The sequence below is a fragment of the Trachypithecus francoisi genome, unplaced genomic scaffold (assembly GCF_009764315.1).
Source record: "Trachypithecus francoisi isolate TF-2019V2 unplaced genomic scaffold, Tfra_2.0 Lachesis_group10, whole genome shotgun sequence".
Taxonomy (NCBI): domain Eukaryota; kingdom Metazoa; phylum Chordata; class Mammalia; order Primates; family Cercopithecidae; genus Trachypithecus; species Trachypithecus francoisi.
In genome coordinates, this window is record NW_022681455.1 from 75,679,189 (window position 1) to 75,699,030 (window position 19,842).

General features: G+C 41.8%; 1 long non-coding RNA gene across 1 annotated transcript; it reads left to right on the plus strand.

The window, feature by feature from the left end:
- Positions 1–11,196: 11,196 nt before the first annotated feature.
- Positions 11,197–17,742, plus strand: LOC117087499. The gene is made up of 3 exons (XR_004438834.1): positions 11,197–11,715; positions 14,427–14,497; positions 17,331–17,742. It is a non-coding gene; the product is annotated as an uncharacterized LOC117087499 (long non-coding RNA).
- The last annotated feature ends 2,100 nt before the right edge of the window (positions 17,743–19,842 follow it).

A 19,842-nucleotide genomic window follows, 5' to 3' on the forward strand; every position in this document is an offset into this window, starting at 1 on the left:
TTATTTCACGTATTTTGCATCTCTGTTGTTTTGTGCGTACACATTTAGGATTGCTATGTCTTTTTGGTGGATTGACCTCATTATCATTATATAACGTCCCACTCTGTCTCTGGTAATTTTCTATGCTCTGAGGTCTACTTTATCTGATATTAATCTAGCCAATGTTACTTTCTTAAAAAAAAGTTTTTTTCTCTTGCTTTCTCTTGATTAGCGTTTGAATGATACTTTTTTTTCTATCTTTTTACTCTCACCTTACCTATATCACTATATTTAAAGTGAGTTTTTGGTAGACAAAGTGTAGTTGGTTCATATTTCCACTCTGCCAGCCTGTGTTTTTATTTGGTGTATCTAGACCATTTACATTTAATATAATTATTGCTGTGTTGGGGCCTAAGATTGTTATTTTGTTTTATTTTTTGTTTTCTATTTGTTATCTCTGTTTTTCATTTCTTTGTTTTCTTTTTCTTTCTTTTCTGTGAATTATCTGAACATTTCTGAGAATTCCATTTTGATTTATCTATGATTTTTTTTTCTTTTTTATTATACTTTAAGTTCTAGGGTACATGTGCACAACGTGCAGGTTTGTTACATATGTATACTTGTGCATGTTGGTGTGCTGCACCCATCAACTCGTCAGCACCCATCAACTCGTCATTTACATCAGGTATAACTCCCAATGTCATCCCTCCGTATGATGTTTTTTAATGCATCTCTTTATATAGCTTTTTAAAAAGTTGTTCTAGGTATTACCTTACATATTCATAACAATACATGGTCTACTCGCATAGAAGCTTTACCAGTTTAAGTGAAGTATAAACACTTTACCTCCTTTTCCTTTCCCTTACCCTTGTTTAATACACTATCTTAAATATTTAAAACCACATTTAGAACCACATCAAACAGTGTTACAAATTTTGCTTCAACTGTCAAACATAATTTTAAAAACTCAAGAGAAGAAGGAAAGCCCATTCTACTTACTCAAATTTTTATTCAATGTGTTCTTTCTTCCTTCTGATATTTCAAGATTCCTTCTTTTATTGTTTCATTCATTTAAATAACCCACTTTAGCCATTCTTTTAGGGTAGGTCTGTTGGTGATAAATTTTCTTGGTTTTCCTTCATCTGAGAATGTCTTGATTTCCATGGCATCCCTAGAGGACATTTTCACTGGGTATAGGATTCTGGGTTGACTTTCAAACTTCTTTTTTTTTTTTTTTTTTTTTTTTTTGAGGCGGAGTCTCGCTCTGTCGCCCGGGCTGGAGTGCAGTGGCGGATCTCAGCTCACTGCAAGCTCCGCCTCCCGGGTTTACGCCATTCTCCTGCCTCAGCCTCCCGAGTAGCTGGGACTACAGGCGCCCGCCACCTCGCCCGGCTAGTTTTTGTATTTTTAGTAGAGACGGGGTTTCACTGTGTTAGCCAGGATGGTCTCGATCTCTTGACCTCGTGATCCGCCCGTCTCGGCCTCCCAAAGTGCTGGGATTACAGGCTTGAGCCACCGCGCCCGGCCGACTTTCAAACTTCTTTCAGAGCTTGAAAAGCACTGTGCCACTTCCTTTGGACTCCATAGTTTTTGAAGCAAAACTCATTATCATTCCAATGGACTTTTTGCCCGACCCATAAAATATCATTTTTCTCTGACTGCTTTCAAGATGTTTTCTTTATCTTTAGTTTTCAGAAGTTTAATTACAATGTGTTTTGGCATAAATTTCTTTGAGTTTATCATGTTTGGAGTTTACCTGGCTTCTTGGATCTGTAGATTTACGTTTCTCCAAATTTGGGAAGTTTTCAGTTGTTACTTCTTTAAATACTTTTTTAGTGACTGGGCACAGTGGCTCATGCCTGTAATCCCAGCATTTTGGGAGGCCAAGACAGGTACATTACTTGAGGTCTGGAGTTCGAGACCAGCCTGGCCAACATGGTGAAACCCCATCTTTACTAAAAGTCCTAAAATTAGCTGGGTGTGGTGGTGCATGCCTGTAATCCCAGCTACTCAGGAGTCTGAGGCAAAAGAATCACTTGAACCAGGGAGGCAGAGGTTGCAGTGAGCTGATTGCACCACTTCACTCCAGCCTGTGCAACAGAGTCAAACTCTGTCTCAAAAACAAAACAAAAACAAAAACAACCTTTTTCAGCCCTAGTCTGTTTTTTTGTCTCCTTCCAGACTCTAATGACATGAATGTTAGAGCTCCTTATAAGCTCTGGAAGCTCTGTTCATTTTTTTTCAGTCTATTCTCTTTTGTTCAGATTGGGCAATTTCTATCATTCTATCTTCCAACTCGATAATTCTTTCCTCTATTCTCTCCATTCTACTGCTGAGCTCATCCGCTGAGCTTTTCATTTCAGTTATTGTATTTTTCAGTTCTAAAATTTTCATTTGGTTCTTCTTTATGTCTTCTATTTCTTTTGTGAGGCTTTCTGTTTCTTTGTTTCTATCATGTTTGTAATTGTTGGAACATTTTTGTCATTGCTGCTTTAAAATCTTTTTCAGATAATTTCAACATCTCTGTCATTTCGTTAATCAATCTGTTGTCTTATATTTTTTTCATTTTTTTCATTCAGTTTGGGATCTTTCTGGTTTCTGGTTTAATCAATCTGTTGTCTTTTTTTTTTCCATTTAATTTGGCATCTTTCTGGTTTGGGGGGTGAAGCGTGGTTTTCAATAGAAACCTACCTGCACAGTTTCATAAGTTATGTTATATAATCCTGGGATTTATTTAAACCTTTTGTTTTAGCTGGTGCTCTCTAACAATGACCCAACAAGGAGAAGTGTAAGGACCAGCCTGTTATTGCCAAGTGAGGGTAGAAGTCTAGGCAGAAGTCCCCATTCAGCCTCCACTGATTCCTGAGGAAACAGGGCTCCCTGTTACTGCTGACTGGTGGTGGAAATGTGAGTTCCAGCTCTCCACATCGTCTCCATTAACATCACAAACGAGTGGCCTTGATATCACCAGGTGATGGTAAAAGTCCCAACTTTCCACTAGACCTTTTCTGATACCACCCCACTTAGGAACATTTTATTACTGCCAGGCATGAGTAGAAATTATGGCTGTCTACCTAGCCTTTGCTGCAGTGGTGTGGGTGGGTCCACAGCTTTTTCTGTAGCATTTGGCTACAGTAAATCAGTTATTGTCTAAAGTTTTTTGTCTTGCTAGGCTGCCACTTTCTTTTCCTTCCAGCTAGAGAGAGAAAGCTTTTGTTGGGGTATATATAGATATATCCCTATATATCTGTGGTACAGTCTCACTCTGTTGCCCAGGCTGGAGGGCAGTGGCGTGATCTCGGCTCACTGCCAACTCTGGCTCCCAGGTTTAAGCTATTCTCCCACCTCAGCCTCTTGAGTAGCTGGAATTGCAGGTGCCCTCCACCACGCCCACCTAATTTTTGTATTTTTAGTAGAGATGGCCATGTTGGCCAGGCTGGTCTCAAACTTGTGACCTCAAGTGATCCACTCGCCTCAGCCTCCCAAAGTGCTGGGATTACAGGTGTGAGCCACCACGCCAGGCCTGCTAGGGAGTGGGGGATATTTTTTTGTCTGTGCCTGTTTACATTTTCAGGTTTCAAGCTTTTCAGCTCCAAGTCTGGGATATATGAAGCAAAAGAAAACCCAGGGAAGTCAAACGCTGTGTTGTTCCCCAGGTCCTGATGTCCCTAGCTTGTCTGGTTTCTTCTCTCCACCTGAAAGAGTCTTCTAAAGTTGGTGTTATAGATAATGTCCTAAGTTTTAAATTGTAAATTGTACTTGGTAGGAGGAATAGAGAGAAGAAGTTCTATTTTCTACTCCATCTTTTTGGAAGTGGAAGTCATCAGTATTTATTTATAAGGCTTACCAGGTGATTCTAATGTATAGGGTTAAGAATCACTGTGCAACATGGAAAAAAAAGTTGATTTTAAAACAGCATATACAGGCTGGGCACAGTGAAACCCTGTCTCTACTGAAAATACAAAAATTAGCTGGGCTTGATGGTGCCTGTAATTCCAGCTACTCGGGAGGTTGAGGCAGGAGAATCGAATGAACCCAGGAGGCAGAGGTTGCAGTGAGCCAAGATTGTGCCATCCAGCTTTGGCAACAAGAGTGAAACTCCATCTCAAAAAGCAAAACAAAAACCAAAAAACCAAAAAACCAGCATGTACAATATAATTTACAAATCATGAATATTTGTGCATAGAAAGAGTCTGGATGGAAAAATGACAAAATGTTAATAGGAGTTATCTTGGGGGGCAGGATTAAAAGCCATTTTTTATTATAACGTTTTGTTTTGAAATAGTTTGGTACTCACAATATTCATGCTTATAATTCTAGCACTTTGAGAGGCTGAGGTGGGAGGATTGCTTGAGGTCAGGAGTTTGAGACCAACCTGGCCAACAGAATGAGTCCTTGTCTCTGTATTAAAAAAAAAAAGGGCTCACAATAAATTGCCAAATAGTACAGAGAGACTCCATACACACCTCCCCAGCTTCTCTCAATGATAATATCTCTTGCTTTGCTACTATTACTACACAAGTACAAACATTGTTCAGATTTCACCAGTTTTTATGTTATAGGCAATTCTTATTTTCCCTTTTTGGACTATTTGAAAATATCACCCAGGCAATAACAAAACATTTTGAAAACATTGACTCCTCCTTTAGTAGTGTCTGTGAACTCTCTGCCCTCTGCCTCCTGAAATCTCTCTGATGTTTTTATTTCATTTTTCAACCCAAATTATACTATTTATTTATTTATGAGAGGGAGTCTCACTCTGTCTTGCCCAGGCTGGAGTGCAGTGGCGCTATCTCTGCTCACTTCAGCCTCCGCCTCCTGGGTTCAAGTGATTCTCCTATCTCAACCTCCTGAGTAGCTGGGACTACAGGTATGTGCCACCACACTTGGCTAATTTTGTATTTTCAGTAGAGATGGGGTTTCACCATGTTGGCCAGGCTGATCTTGAACTCCTGACCTCAGGTGATCTACCCACCTCGGCCTCCCAAAGTGCTGGGATTACAGGCGTGAGTCACCTCGCACCTGACCCAAATTATTACAATGTATTAATTCATTAATTCAACAAATATTTATTGCATGCCTACTATGGGTCAGGAATCAATGGGAGAGTAAATCCTAATGCAGCCTTGTATTCTGTGCATTTGATTTTCTGAATATGATGGTGTTTTGACATCTTAAAAACCTTCTGGCTTTGGACGAACTTCCCTTTCCTGGGTCTAGCTAGTTCTTAGAGGTAGCAAAGGACTCAGCTGGGAGTATGCTTTTGATGTGCAAACTAACCAATCTAGATCCATAAGTCCTTTATCCAGCCCAGAAGGCAATGTTTCTTTGTTCTAATCATCCCAGGGTCAGGCACCAGGTTATAGGGACCACCCTGCAAAGTTTAGGTCAAACCCCTTAGGTTTTGGTTTCTTAACAGATTTTGCCATTGGACAGAGTAGAATGGATAGAGCAAAATGTCAAAAGACCCATTGCCAAGTAAAAAAGGAGCTGGGGATGGTGGCTCATGCCTGTAATCCCAGTACTTTGAAGGCCAAAGAGGGAGGATCGTCTGTGCCCAGGAGTTCGAGACCAACCTGGCAACATGGCAAAACCCCATCTCTACAAAGAATACAAAATTAGCCAGGCATGGTGGTGCCTGCCTGCAGTTTTAGCTATTTGGGAGGCTGAGGTGGGAGGATCATTTGAACCCAGGAAGCTGAGGCTGCAGTGAGCTGAGATTGTGCCATTGCACTCCAGCTTGGGTGACACAGCTAGACCCTATCAAAAGTAAATACATAAATAAAAACCCCCCAAAACCTAGCCAATCTTAAACTGTTTACCCTGCTCCCTTTTGCCTGTCCTGGGGGAACCCTTGCTCCTGCCTTCTGTCTCCCACCCCGAGGCTTCCCCATGTGGCCGTGTGTGACAAGCCTTGCCTCTTGTTTCTAGAACCTGAGAGTATAATAAACTTTGTTCTCCTGGACCTCCACTATGCTCCTTCTTGTGGCTGCACCTGACTGACCAGCACATAAAAGAACACAGAACAACCTTCCTTCACAGGAGCATTGACTCAAGCACATAAGATAGACATCGATAAACTATTATATAACTAAACATAAAATTATAACCACGTGGAAATTCTGTGACAATGAGGTTCGTGGTGCACCACGTGTTTGAACAGGGAGGTGTGACCTGGGGGTGGGAGGTCAGGGAAGGCTTCCTTGAGGAAATGACAGGTGGGCGAGATCTGAAAGGATAAGCATTAGAAATTAACCAGACAGAAAGGTGGCCAGATACAATAGCTCAAGCCTGCAATCCCAGAACTTTGGGAAGCCGAATTGGGGGGATCGCTTGAGCCCAGGTGGTCGAGGGGCAGTGAACTATGATTCTACCATGGTACTCCATCCTGGGTGACAGAGCGAGATCCTGTCTCAAAAAAAAAGAAAAAAAGAAAAGAAAAGAAAAGAAAAAAAAAGTGCTGGAAGATTTCCCAGGCAGAAGAAACAGTGTGTGCAGCAGCTTCGAAGCTGGAGGGGGCATGTAGGGTGATCAACCATCCCAGTTTTCCTGAGGCTAAGTGGGTAGCATGGGTTCTGGGCACTAGATTTTCAGTTTTTTTTTTTTTTTTTTGAAACTGAGTCTCGCTCTAGTCCAGGCTGGAGTGCAGTGGCGCAGTTTCGGCTCACTGCAACCTCCACCTCCTGGATTCAAGCAATTCTCCCTGCCTCAGCCTCCCGAGTAGCTAGGGTTACAGGTGTGCACCACCACACCTGGCTAATTTTTGTATTTTTAGTAGAGACAGGGTTTTGCCATGTTGGCCAGGATGGTCTTGAACTTCTGACCTCAGGTGATCCGTTCGCCTCAGCCTCCCAAAGTGCTGGGATTATAGGAGTGAGCCACTGCACCTGACCTAGATTTTCAGTTTTATTTTATTTTTAATTAAATTAAATTAATTTATTTATTAGAAATGGAGTCTCACTTTGTTGCCCAGGCTGCAGTGTAGTGGCGTGATCTCAGCTCACTGCAACCTCCACTTTCGGGGTTCAAGTGATTCTCCTGCCTCAGCCTTCCAAGTAGCTAGGATTATAGGCACATACCACTATGACTGGCTAATTTTTGTATTTTTAGTAGAGATGGAGTTTTGCCATGTTGACCAGGCTGGTCTCAAACTACTGACCTCAGGTGATCCGCCTGCCTTGGCCTCCCAAAGTGCTGGCATTACAGGTGTGAGCCACTGAGCCCGGTTGATTGTCAATTTTAAAACTGGGGCAGTCCCAGGCAATCCTTCAATTTGCCTCGGACTGGGGGGCTTCCTGGGACACAGGACTTTTCATGTTAGTCTGGAAAAGTCCTGGGTAAAGTGGGATAAGTTGGTTACCCTGCGCCAGCACCTTCAAGAACCTAAAGAAGATTCCGTGGGTGAGTTTCTGCAGAAGCAGACCCTAAGAAGAGGATTCAAGTTCAAGTAGGTTATTTGGGAGGTGAAAGAGTAGGGGAGCGGGGAAACGAGGCAGGGAAGAGAAGATGGCCTAGAAAGGGTGCACTCCTGTATCAGAGAAATAGAGCCAATAGGATGATATATATGTATTTTCAAAAAAATTTGTTATTTTTATTTTTATAGAGACAGTCTCGCTCTGTCGCCCAGGCTGGAGTACAGTGTTGCAATCATAGCTCATTGCAGTTTCAAACTCCTGGGTTCAAGCAATCTTCCTGCCTCAGCCTCCCAAGTAGCTGGGACTACAGGTGTGCATCACCATGCCCAGCTAATTTTTAAATTATTTTTATTTTTATTTTTATTTATTTATTTATTTTAGACGAAGTCTCCCTCTGTCACCTAAGCTAGAGTGCAGCAGTGTAATCTTGGCCCACTGCAACCTCCACCTCCTGGGTTCAAGAGATTCTCATGCCTCAGCCTCTGGAGTAGCTGAGATTACAGGCACGTGCCACCATACCCAGTTAAGTTTTCTGTATTTTCAGTAGAGATGGGGTCTCAGCATGTTGCCCAGGCTGGTCTTAACTCCTGGTTCCCTGTGATCTGCCCGCCTCAGCCTCCCAAAGTGCTGGGATTACAGGCATAAGCCATGGTGCCTGGCCTAATTTTTTTTTTTTTTTTTTTTTTTTTTTGAGACGGAGTCTCGCTCTGTCGCCCAGGCTGGAGTGCAGTGGCCGGATCTCAGCTCACTGCAAGCTCTGCCTCCCGGGTTTACGCCATTCTCTCGCCTCAGCCTCCTGAGTAGCTGGGACTACAGGCGCCCGCCACCTCGCCCGGCTAATTTTTTGTATTTTTTTTAGTAGAGACGGGGTTTCACCATGTTAGCCAGGATGGTCTCGATCTCCTGACCTCGTGATCCGCCCGTCTCGGCCTCCCAAAGTGCTGGGATTACAGGCTTGAGCCACCGCACCCAGCCCTGGCCTAATTTTTTATATTTTTTTGTAGAAATGAAGTCTTGCTACATTGTCCAGACTGGTCTCGAACTCCTAGGCTCAGGCAATCTTCCCATCTCTGCCTTCCAAAGTTCTTGGATTATAGGCATAGGCCATCCCTTCTGGCATATATATGTATATATGACAGGGTCTTGCATGGTTGCCCAGGCTGGAGTGCAGTGGCTATTCACAAGCGTCAGGCACTGATGGTGGTAGCTGGGAGAATGGAGAGAAGACAGACTCTAGGGACATCCAGGGGACTAAAGCAACAGATCTTGGTTATTGATCTGGGGTATCCATGATATTGGCAGTGGAGTGAAGGAGGGTATTGAAGCCAGCCTCCCTCCAGGAACCCTTGGACTTGTTTTAAAGACTTTTTCTTTGGATAGCTGGTGCTCTGATGTGGACCAAACAGGCTAGAAAGTTGCCTGCAACCAGTTTGGCCACGAAAATGACCTTAAGCTGATCTTGCCTCCTGGCTCACCTGTTTCCACATCCTAAGTTGCTTATTGCATAACCATAAGTCTTTTGTTGAAAATACAGCTGGAAGATACAAGGCAAATGGAGGGTAACTATGCAAAACATTCCTCTGATCTCTTAGCATGACAGCATGTCTCGTAACAAGACCGGGGTGGTGTGAGGCTGAGAAATCAGATGTCCCGAGCTTGTCACCTTGAAACAAACACCCTGATCCTCATGACTAAGCTGTCCCAAACATCGGATGTTCCTTAAATTTCCACCTGCTTTTTGTGCCATATTTTGTTTAGTCCACTGTGTGGAACAAAGGATGGATTTGCTTACTCTGTGAAGGGAAGGGATTAGGGAGGGTGGAAGAGCAATGCCACACTAGGACTTTGCCAGTTGTCCTTGGTTTTAAGAAGGCAGGTGTAAACCGAAAGCACCAGATGGTGGTGGCAGAGTTTCGTGAAACTGGAACTTCCCCACCCCTGCCCCCAGCATCATGACAGTCTCCCTCTGGAGGGGACTTTGGCCCCCATGGTAAGCGAGAAGATGGGGAAAGGTCATTATGACCAGACCATGCGAATGACTAGAAAACCAAATTGAACTTTAATTTCCATTGGTATCTCTGAACCCAAGCTATAGCATTTCTCATTGTCGTCTCCAAACAAATGCTCAAACTGGTATTCTCAGTGGAGTTGTGGAGGTGCCCAATGGCCTGTGCCTCCTGGCATCCATGTCCTTGGGTGGTCTCCTCCTAATTGGTCTGTGTGGGCCGGGTGCCGTGGCTCATGCCTGTAATCCTAGCATTTTGGGAGGCTGAGACAGGCAGATCATTTGAGGTTAGGAGTTTGAGACCAGCCTGGCGGTGAAACCCTGTCTCCACTAAAAATACAAAAATTAGCCGGGCATGGTGATGGATGCTTGTAATGCCAGCTACTTGGAAGGCTGAGGTGGGAGGATCAATTGAACCTGGAGATGGAGGTTGCAGTGAGCTGAGATTGTGCCACTGTACTCCAGCCTGGGTGACAGATCAAGACTCTCTCAAACAAACAAACAAACAATTGGTCTGTGTGGCAGGCACAATAATGGGTCCCAGCGATGTCCACGTCCTAATCCTGGGAACCTGTGAATATGTTCTGTTCCATAGCAAGGGGGAATTAAGGTTGCAGATGGAATTAAGGTTGCTAATCAGTTGATCTGGAGATGGAAGATTTTCCTAGATTATCTGGGTGAGCCCCATATGATCACAAGAGTCCTTAAATGGGGACAAGGGAGGTGAAGGGGTTATCGCCAGAGGAATTGCATCATTAGAAAGACTCAATGGGGGAATTTCTGGCTTTGAACATGGAGGGGGCCAAAGCCTCTAGAACTGGGAAAAGCAAGAAAATGAATTCTCCCCTAAAGCCTCCAGAAGAGATGCAGCCTGGTTGACACCTTGGTTTTTAACCCAGTGTGACCCGTTTCAGACTTCTGACCTCCAGAACTTAAGAACAAATAAATAAAGCTGTGTTGTTTTAAGTCACTAAGCCTGTGGAAGCTTATTCCAGCAGCAATAGGAAACTAATTCAGCAGGGGCTACGCCACAAATATTTGTCACATTGAACGAATAAAAGATCTCTCCTGCTCCAATCCATCTCTGCCTTGTTACAGTGATATCTTTCTAAAATGAGGCTCGAATCTCATCATCTCCCAGTTCATGTGAATTTAACTGTCTCCCTTTAACCAAAGGGATGAGTTGAAGCCCCTTCAAGACCCTCTCAACCCTCAGTCCATCATTTCAGCCTCATCTGCTTCCCTACTTATGAGAGTCCATGTTGGGGTCCGCGTGTTTCCTAAACAAAGGAATGAGCACACAAGACAACACAGGACAAGACATACATGGCGGCCGCACCGAACGGCACACTCTGCTTTACTTTATACAGCCCTTTGTGGAATGTGACCAAGTCATGGAGCATGTGTTGCTTCTCTGACCTTCCCTTGACTCCCAAGGTCAGTAAACATTGACCAGTTCCCAGAGCCCACTGTTTACAGCTGGCTCCTTTGTCCTTTCTGTTTGCAGAGAAGGACCGTCCTGCTGTGTCTGCAAGAGCAGGGCTTATCAGGAACGTCTCGTTTGTGAGCACGCAGTCCTCTACATCTCCCCCTTCTTTATTTACAGGTTTGAATTTCTTTCAAAACCATCATCACATGTTGGGCTCACTGGGATTCGGTGTTTGCCCTTTGGCACCGTTTCCAGCAGACTGTGAAAATGACAAAGGCAAAAACAACAATCAATACATTACTAGAAACGGAAGTCAGTAAAGTTTTTATAGGACTCATAGGGTTTAAAGATTTCAAGCTTTGTGCAATACCAGTCGTTAAATCTGCGCCAGTCAGCAATGGTAACTGATTACGAAACGTTTTAGAAATATTGTGTGTTAGTTTTTGTATTTTTAGGGAAAGATTATTATGGCCAATTAAAAGCCTTTTTATCTTTGTCCAATTATGTACAGTGTTGTTAAAAGGAACAGGGGTAATACAAAATTGAGTGTATTTCAGTCACATTTTAACAAGGCTCGAGTATTTAACACTGTTAGCTGATCCCGTATCCAAGAAACCACTTGTTTTAAGTTATCTACTCGTTTAGTCAAATGAGCATCGATGTCTCATTGTTGTTGTCACAACAAGTGAGATTGTTTATGCCATTGTTGCACGAACTTTGCATTTTGGATCCTCTGATGTAACGCCAGTCCAGCAACAGTGGCGGTGGAAGCAATGGCCGCAAGTCCCACTACTGCTGTTACGATGATCCCAACCGCTCTTCGGCTGTGGTGGACAGGATCTTGCATTACTTTGTAAATTTGAGTAACCCCAGTAGATTTACTCCAGGTGCATGTCAAGTTCACAGGTAACCAGGTTTTTTTTTCTAGCTCTTAAAATATATATATTGGAGTAAGTCTCATTCCAATTATTATGCCACCACGTAGTATTTATACAGCTTAAAAATGTACAATTGCCCATACAGTTAACTACTCCTGTATTATTATCCCATTTAAAGATTCTCGCTAACAACAAGTAAGGTTTTTTAACACAAGCAATGACGTATCTAGATCTGTTTCGATGTAAAGATATATGGAAAGGATTAGAAAGATTAGTGGTATTTAAAGACATGTTTCCCGTAAAAGTAGACATTGGTTTGCCAGTAGCTAGTAACTTTCATATATGACTTTGTATTTGTGAGGTGTTGGCCAAATGTGGCATAGGGGGCGACAAGCCACCATCATGTCAAATAATAGTTTCGTTACCATTAGCATAAATGCTGTGATTATTTCTATGTCATCGTAGGCTAATGTGGCTAAACTTAGTCTGAAAATCTCCATGCACACTTTAGTCAGTGACAAGGTATCTGTAATTCCTACCTTTTACCTCTAAGAATAATCGTGGTCTACTTCTTTTACATCTAGTCCACTCTTTGGGAAACACCTCCGGACACGTCAGGAATAGGACATAAGGATAATGTAGTAGGCAAGGTTTTGTTAAGCAGAGCAGTATGATTATATTTAAAACTCTGAGTAACAACAATTATAGTAAAGGCAGCAATGTGACTATGATTATAGCATACAGCCCAAGCCTCATGAGAAGGATGTAAACAATGTGGACTGTTCCCAAGACATATAGGAAACCCTTTTACCCCAAATTGATATGAACTGTTTATTATACCCGTGTCTAACTCAGGATCCTGATTTTAAAAAGGTGATGGCATCCAAGCAGTATCATTAGTAAATACTAAAACTTCTTTGTCTCCCCAGGCCACACCTTGATATAAGGGTGGAAAGGGAATATAAGCCCAATATGTGAATTCTCCAGCTGTTATCTGGCAATTTACTACAGCCAGCATAGCCAGAAATAAGGTCAATGAGGTTTTGGGCTGTCTAGCTTGTTGAACAACCCCTTCAGCTTCTTGAGTAAGCTTTTTTAGCTGACCCCATGTTGGGGGTTCCGCTCGTCGAGTTTCGAAGGTGAAGGTTTTCTGAGTACTCAGATTTAATTTTTGAAATGCCACCAGGAAGTCCTCCGGCCGGCTCCTCTTCGCCATGGCACTGCTTCAACCGTCGGGATGGGAACCATTCGTCTCTGGCACCTGTACGAACAAGAGCATAACCTCGACCCCATTGTAAAACTTTTCTTTTTAAATATTGGCCTTGTAATGAAGGATGGTACACCCACAAATTGTTAGCTTGTGGCTTTTTCAATGGTTGTTGAAAATGTTTTACTGCTGCAGATTGCTGTAATTGGCGCCAATAGTTAAGAAAATTTAAAGTAAAAAGAGCTTTCAGAATTTGATGTTTTGGGGAATCTCGTCCATTTCCCCCTGTTTGTTTTAAAAGTTGTAATTTTAAGGTAGTATTGGTTTTTTAAATAATTGACCTTGACTGTTAAATGGAATACCAGTGGAATGACGAATGTGGTATGAAGAGAGGAAGGCAGCCAATTTGTGAGAGTAACAAGTAGGAGTATTGTCAGTTTTTAATTTAGTAGGAACTTCTATAACTGTAAAGTAAGTAAGTAAATGAGTAATAACAGAATTAGTTTTTTTAGAGGGTAATGGTGTAGCCCATTGGAAGTGTGACCAAGTATTAATTATATGATGAACATATTTTAAACAACCAAAAGAAGAAATATAAGTTATATTTATTCGTCAAATATGATTTTGTTGAGTGTCTCGGGGATTTATACCTGGACTTAAAAAGGGTGTAATAATAGGAGCACAAGATGGACAGGCTCTGACAATAGTTTGGGTTTGATGGCGTGTTATAGAAAATCGCTGTTGTAATCCTAAGCTGTTAGTATGATGTAATTGATGTTTATCTTGAGCCTGTTGGACATTGCCAACAAGTAAAGAATCAATTTGGCTATTACCAAAAGTTAAAGGTCCCGGTAAAGCTGAATGTGAACGAATATGAGTGATAAAAAGGGGGGTTGTGTGGGAAGTAAGAGTCAAAAACAATAAGGGAAATAATTTTTGTAAAGGGGTTTTTGGGAGTAATGGTAAAGAAGTTTGAGAAATATACTTAGTTACATATACAGTATATTGGGAATCACTAACTATATTACAAGGAGTTTGAGGCCAATCTTGTAGTACCATAAGAATGGTAAAAAGTTTTTCCTATTGTACAGATTTAAATGGATAGTGAGAAATTTTTGAATTATTTGATGTCCAGTATTTAGTTTTTTTATTGTTACAAGTATTAGTAAAAAAGGTGGGACCTTTAACCAGAGTATAAGAAATAGGATTATAGGACAGGAAAGAATACTGTTGTAGAAAAGCAAATAATCTATGACTGGGATAGTGTTGAGAAAAGGAACCAGTATACTTAGTGCAAGTCACTTGTTATTTTTTATGAGTTTTTAGTAGAGATTTAATGTATTGATTAGATAATCGGGTAATAATTTTTACAGGGTTAATTCTAAGCAATTGACGAGTTTTATGTTGCCCTTTAATAATTAATTTAGCCAATTTATTAATATAAGGGTAAATTTTTTTAATGGCTTTATTAGCCAAAAATAGCCATTTTAGAATGTTATTATTTTGATGTAAGATGGCTGTTGGTGAATGAGGAGTATGAAAAAGACATAAAGAGAGTGGAAGATCGGGTATAATATAATCAAGGTGAGCTTTACTAATTTTATTTTTTACAAAAGACAATTTCTCTTTTGTAGTAGGGGATAATTGCCATGAACCGTTTAAATCCAAATCCCCTTTTAAGGTAGCAAACAAATGTTGTAATTTATAAATAGGGATACCTAAGATGGGACGAAGCCAACTAATATCCCCCAATAATTTTTGAAAGTCATTAAGGGTCATAAGTTGATCTCTCCTAATTTGAACCTCTTGTGGATGGATTTGTTTTTTAGCCAATAGATACCCCAAATATTGAATGGGGAACTGAGTTTGTATTTTTTTTAGGAGATATTTGTAAATTATAATGAATTAACTGTTGTTGTAAAACCTTAAAAACTTGATTTTGGAGGGTTACATTAGGGGTAGCCAATAAAATATCATTCATATAATGATAAATTAACACAGTTGGACACTGATTTTTTACAGGATTTAAAGTCCTATGTATGAATTTTTGACATAAAGTAGGGCTATTAAGCATACCCTGGGGAAGAAACTTCCACTGATATTTTTGAGTGGGCTGCCCATTATTATATTTAGGAATAGTAAAGGCAAACATCTTATAATTTTGAGGTTGCAATGGAATAGAGAAAAAACAATCTTTGAGATTTATGACCATTCATTTTTAACTTTGTGGGATAAGGGTGGCATTAGGAAGACCAGGCTGTAAACTCCTCATAGGTTGAATGTAAACATTTATAGTTTTAAGGTCAGTTAATAAACGCCATTTTTTACTTTTTTTTTTTTTTTTACATGACAAAGACAGGGGAATTCCATGCAGAAGTACTTGGCTCTATATGCCCCTCGGCCAATTGTTTTTTTGACTAACTCTTTCAAAGCCCCAAGTTTTTCTTTAGATAGTGGCCACTGTTCCACCCAAACAGGAGTGGTAGTTTTCCACTTTAATTGTAAAGTTTGAGGCTGGTGAACAGTGGCTATGAGTTTAAAGGATTGTAGTCCATTTTGAACATCATATTTTTGGCAGCTGAAGAAATATGAGGAATGTTTAAAAAAGCACCAAATTGTAAAAGATTTTGTCCCCAAAGATTAATATTGATAGGAACAATATAAAAAAACATTTGACCTTGTTGACCTTTAGGACTGACACAGGTTAAAGGTTTTATGCTTTGATAAACCATAGAAGTAGCACCCAAGTCAGTGAGTGTAACTGAAACTTGTTTGTTTTTTTTTTTAATTGCATAGGCCACTGATTTAAACAAATGATAGACACATCTGTCCCCGGGTCAATTAACCCTTCAAAAACTATTCCATTAATGTGCAATGAACATAAGGGCTTTTGATCAGAAACTAAAGTTTCCTAAAAAACAGTTTTTCCTGTGCTACCGAACTCTCCCTGTCGAGATACCTCTCTAGATAGGAACGGAAAAAAAGGCAATAAAAGTAATTGTGCAATACGTTCCCCTGCCTCTAGGCGCATAAATTGTGAGACTTGTACCATAATAAGGATTTCATTAGTAAAATCAGGATCAATAATTTTTGGAATTACCATTACCCCCCATATAGTACTGCTGTTTTGACCTAACAAAAGTCCTACATGTCCTTTTGGCAAAGGGCCACACACTCCAGTAGTTAATTTATATACTCCTCCATTAGGAGACAAGGTATAAGGCTGAGTAATAGCTAAGTCAATAGTGGCACTCTGTTTAGTTGCTGCATAAAGCTGGGAAACTGGGGTAAGGGGTGATTTCCTTAAGGAGGACTTGAATTTATTCCTTGATGTTGTAGGCCATTGCTCACTGGGTATTGTGGTAGGCTTGTGTTATAATTGTTGGGGCCCCAAGTCTGTGGGCCCCGGCTCCTGCTTTCTGGGAGAGGAGACAGTAAATGTTCACTTTTACCAGTTTTGGAACGGCATTTATTTGTCCAATGTTGACCTTTGTCACAATGTTTGCACACCTCTGAAGGCAGCTTTCTGCCTTGAGGGATAAAAGTGTTCAATTTTTTATGACATTCTTTCTTGAAATGTCCAGGTTTACCACACTGAAAGCAAATACCTTGTTTGTTATTTTCTTTTAAGGCTTTAGATAGGGCTCCAGCAAATAACTGAGCATTATAAATAGCCCCTCTAACACCAGCACAAGCTCTAATATATTTATCTAAATTGGCCCCACTGGCCTTTAATGGTCTTAACAGTTTTTGACAGTCAGCATTAGCATTTTCAAAAGACAATGTTTGTAACAAAATTTTTGAAGCAGGGCCAACACCCACAGTTTTTAAGACAGCATCTTGAAGATGGGCTACAAAATTTGAATATGGTTCATTTGCGTCCTGTAAAATCTTCACAAAGGAGAGGGAAGATTTTCCTGCTATTTCTACCTTATTCCAGGCCCCTTAAAAACAAAGTCTTGATTTGAATAAGGGCGACATCATTTAGGCCAGCCTGAGCATTAAGAGTAACATATTGGCCCGTGCCTGTGAGTTGTTCCTCAGTGGGTCCTGGGGAATCACAGGTAGTATTTTTTCTAGCCTGCACATGCGCCTTGTCCATCCACCAGCTGTGCAATTGTAACCACTGAGAACGATCAAGAACAGCCTTCCCCAAAGTCTCCCAGTCTATAGGAATCATCAAATTTTCTGATGAAAAAGCATCAAGAAGACCAAGGACAAAAGGAGATTGAGGTCCATAGTTAGAAATGGCAGTTTTCATTTCTTTCAAAAATTTAAATTGTAAGGCAGTAAATTGGACATCATTGCCACCATTTGGAAACTGAGCATTAGGAGCAAAAGGAGCATGAATAATTGGAAACAAATCCAGCTCCTCAAATTTTCTTATCTTTTCCTTTTCTCCCTCTCCCAATGGCAGGAAAGGCACTGAGAAAACTTTGCCAGACAAAGGTAAGGAAGCTGGGGGGTTGGAGGCACTGGAAAATCCCCTTCTAACAGGGCAGAAGGAAAAGAAACAGGGAAAGCTCCCAAAGGTGAATTAGAAGAATGTATCTGTAATATCTGTTGAAGCATTCCCATAATATGCTGCATGTCAGAATTCCCCTTAGAAGAAGGAAGAGTTGGCTCTTCCTCTTCTCCCCCTTTGGCTACCCCCCATCCTCTGTTATCCTGGCATAAATGGGCTCTATTTCAGATTCATTTTTTTCCCAAATCCTTAGATACCTTTCCTCCTGTGGCTACATCACCACGCTCTGAATCAGTCTCAAGTAACTCTAATGCCTGAGTGATAGAGTTACACAAGGTCCACAAATTTAGAGACATAGTATCCCCTAACTGGTGAGCTCTACAGAGCTTTTACTACCTGTAACCATTCTCCCCGATTCAGCTGCACTTTAGTCTGATACTGAAACCAGTAACAATGTTGTTCAACATGGGCAAACAATCACTTCAAAGTCTTTTCTTTCACTTCTACTCCTACAGACAGCAACAGTCCTTGAAACAGCCGTAAATATTCTGAGGCCAGAGAGGTGGAATTCCCCAAAATTATCCCATGGGTCCCCCTTCTGTACTTACACACCCGGGGTGCTCCTCCTCCGGTTCCTTGCTCTCTTGGAGCCACGGACCCTGCTCGCTGCGCCAGTTGTTGGGGTCCGCGTGTTTCCTAAACAAAGGAATGAGCACACAAGACAACACAGGACAAGACATACATGGCGGCCGCGCCGAACGGCACACTCTGCTTTACTTTATACAGCCCTTTGTGGAATGTTACCAAGTCACGGGGCATGTGTTGCTTCTCTGACCTTCCCTTGACTCCCAAGGTCAGTAAACATTGACCAGTTCCCAGAGCCCACTGTTTACAGCTGGCTCCTTTGTCCTTTCTGTTTGCAGAGAAGGACCGTCCTGCTGTGTCTGCAAGAGCAGGGCTTATCGGGAACGTCTCGTTTGCGAGCACGCAGTCCTCTACAGTCCATTTGGACATTTTGCTTCACCACAAGTTGGCCATGTCCTTCTGTGCCTATGTGCATTTTATTTTAAATAATTTTTTTTGGGGGGTAGAGATGGAGTCTTGCTACATTGCCCAGGCTGGTCTTGAACTCCTGGACTCAAGAAATGCTTCCACTTCTGCCTCCCAAGTCCTGGAATTACAGGCGTGAGCCACTGTGCTTGGCTCCCGTGTGCATTTTCATATGCCGTCCCCTCTTCCTGGGCTCTCATGCCCCACACCTGGTGAATGTCTCATCATCTTTCAAGATTCAGCTCAAATGTGACCTCTGGAAGACCTTCTCTAGTGACTCAGGTGAGAAGGAGAAAAGAAAATGTTATTAAGAAAATCATGAGGGTCTGGGTGTAGCAGCTCACCCCTGTAATCCCAGCACTTTGGGAGGCCAAGGTGGGTGGATCACCTGAAGTCAGGAGTTCGAGACCAGCCTGGCCAACATGGTGAAACCCAGTCTCTACTAAAAATACAAAAATTAGCTGCGGGTGGTGGTGGGCACCAGTTGGCGGGAGGCTGAGACAGGAGAATGACTTAAACCTGGGAGATGGAGGTTGCAGTGAGCTGAGATCACACCACTGCACTCCAGTCTAAGTGACAGAGTGAGACTCCGTCTCAAAAAAAAAAAAAAAAGGAAGAGAAAATCTGTTTATTATTCATTAAGTGGGAGTGGATCATCATATCATCATAAAGGTCTTCACCTTTGTCATCTTCACATTGAGAAGGCTGAAGAGGAAGAGAAGGGGTTGGTTTTGCTGTCTCACAGGTGGCAGAGGTGGAAGAGGTGGAGGAGGTGGAAGTGGAGGCAGGAGAGGCAGGCACATTCCATGTAACTTTTATTGAAAAAAAATTTGTGTGTAAGTGGAACAACACAGTTCAAACCCATGTTGTTTAAGGGTCAACTATACATAATCTGTTTTTATATATATACATATCACGTATGTATCTATATCTCGATGATCTAGGTTGTATCATAAACCTTCCCCTTTACCCCACTGCCCATATCCCAGATCAATAACCACAGTAATTTCCAGCACTCACCTATGCCCTGAATTGATCGGCCTGCACTATACTAAACCTCCTGCCTGTCTGCCTCCAATACCATTGGAATAGAAGGTGAGCCACTCTCACGTAGGGCTGGTGTCTTAGTTGTCCTTACATGCACCTGGGGTAAGGACCTTGGGGAGGAAATATCATCATTCCCAAAGATTAAGGACGAGCCCAGACATCCTAGTTTTATCCTCTGGTCTCTCCTCCAGAGACTTTTTTTTTTTTTTTTTGAGACAAAGTCTCGCTCTGTTGCCCAGACTGGAGTGCAGTAGCATGATCTCGACTCACTGCAACCTCCACCTCCTGGATTCTTGTGCCTCAGCCTTCCAAGTAGCTGGGATTACAGGCGTGCACCACCATGCCCAGCTAACTTTTGTATTTTTGG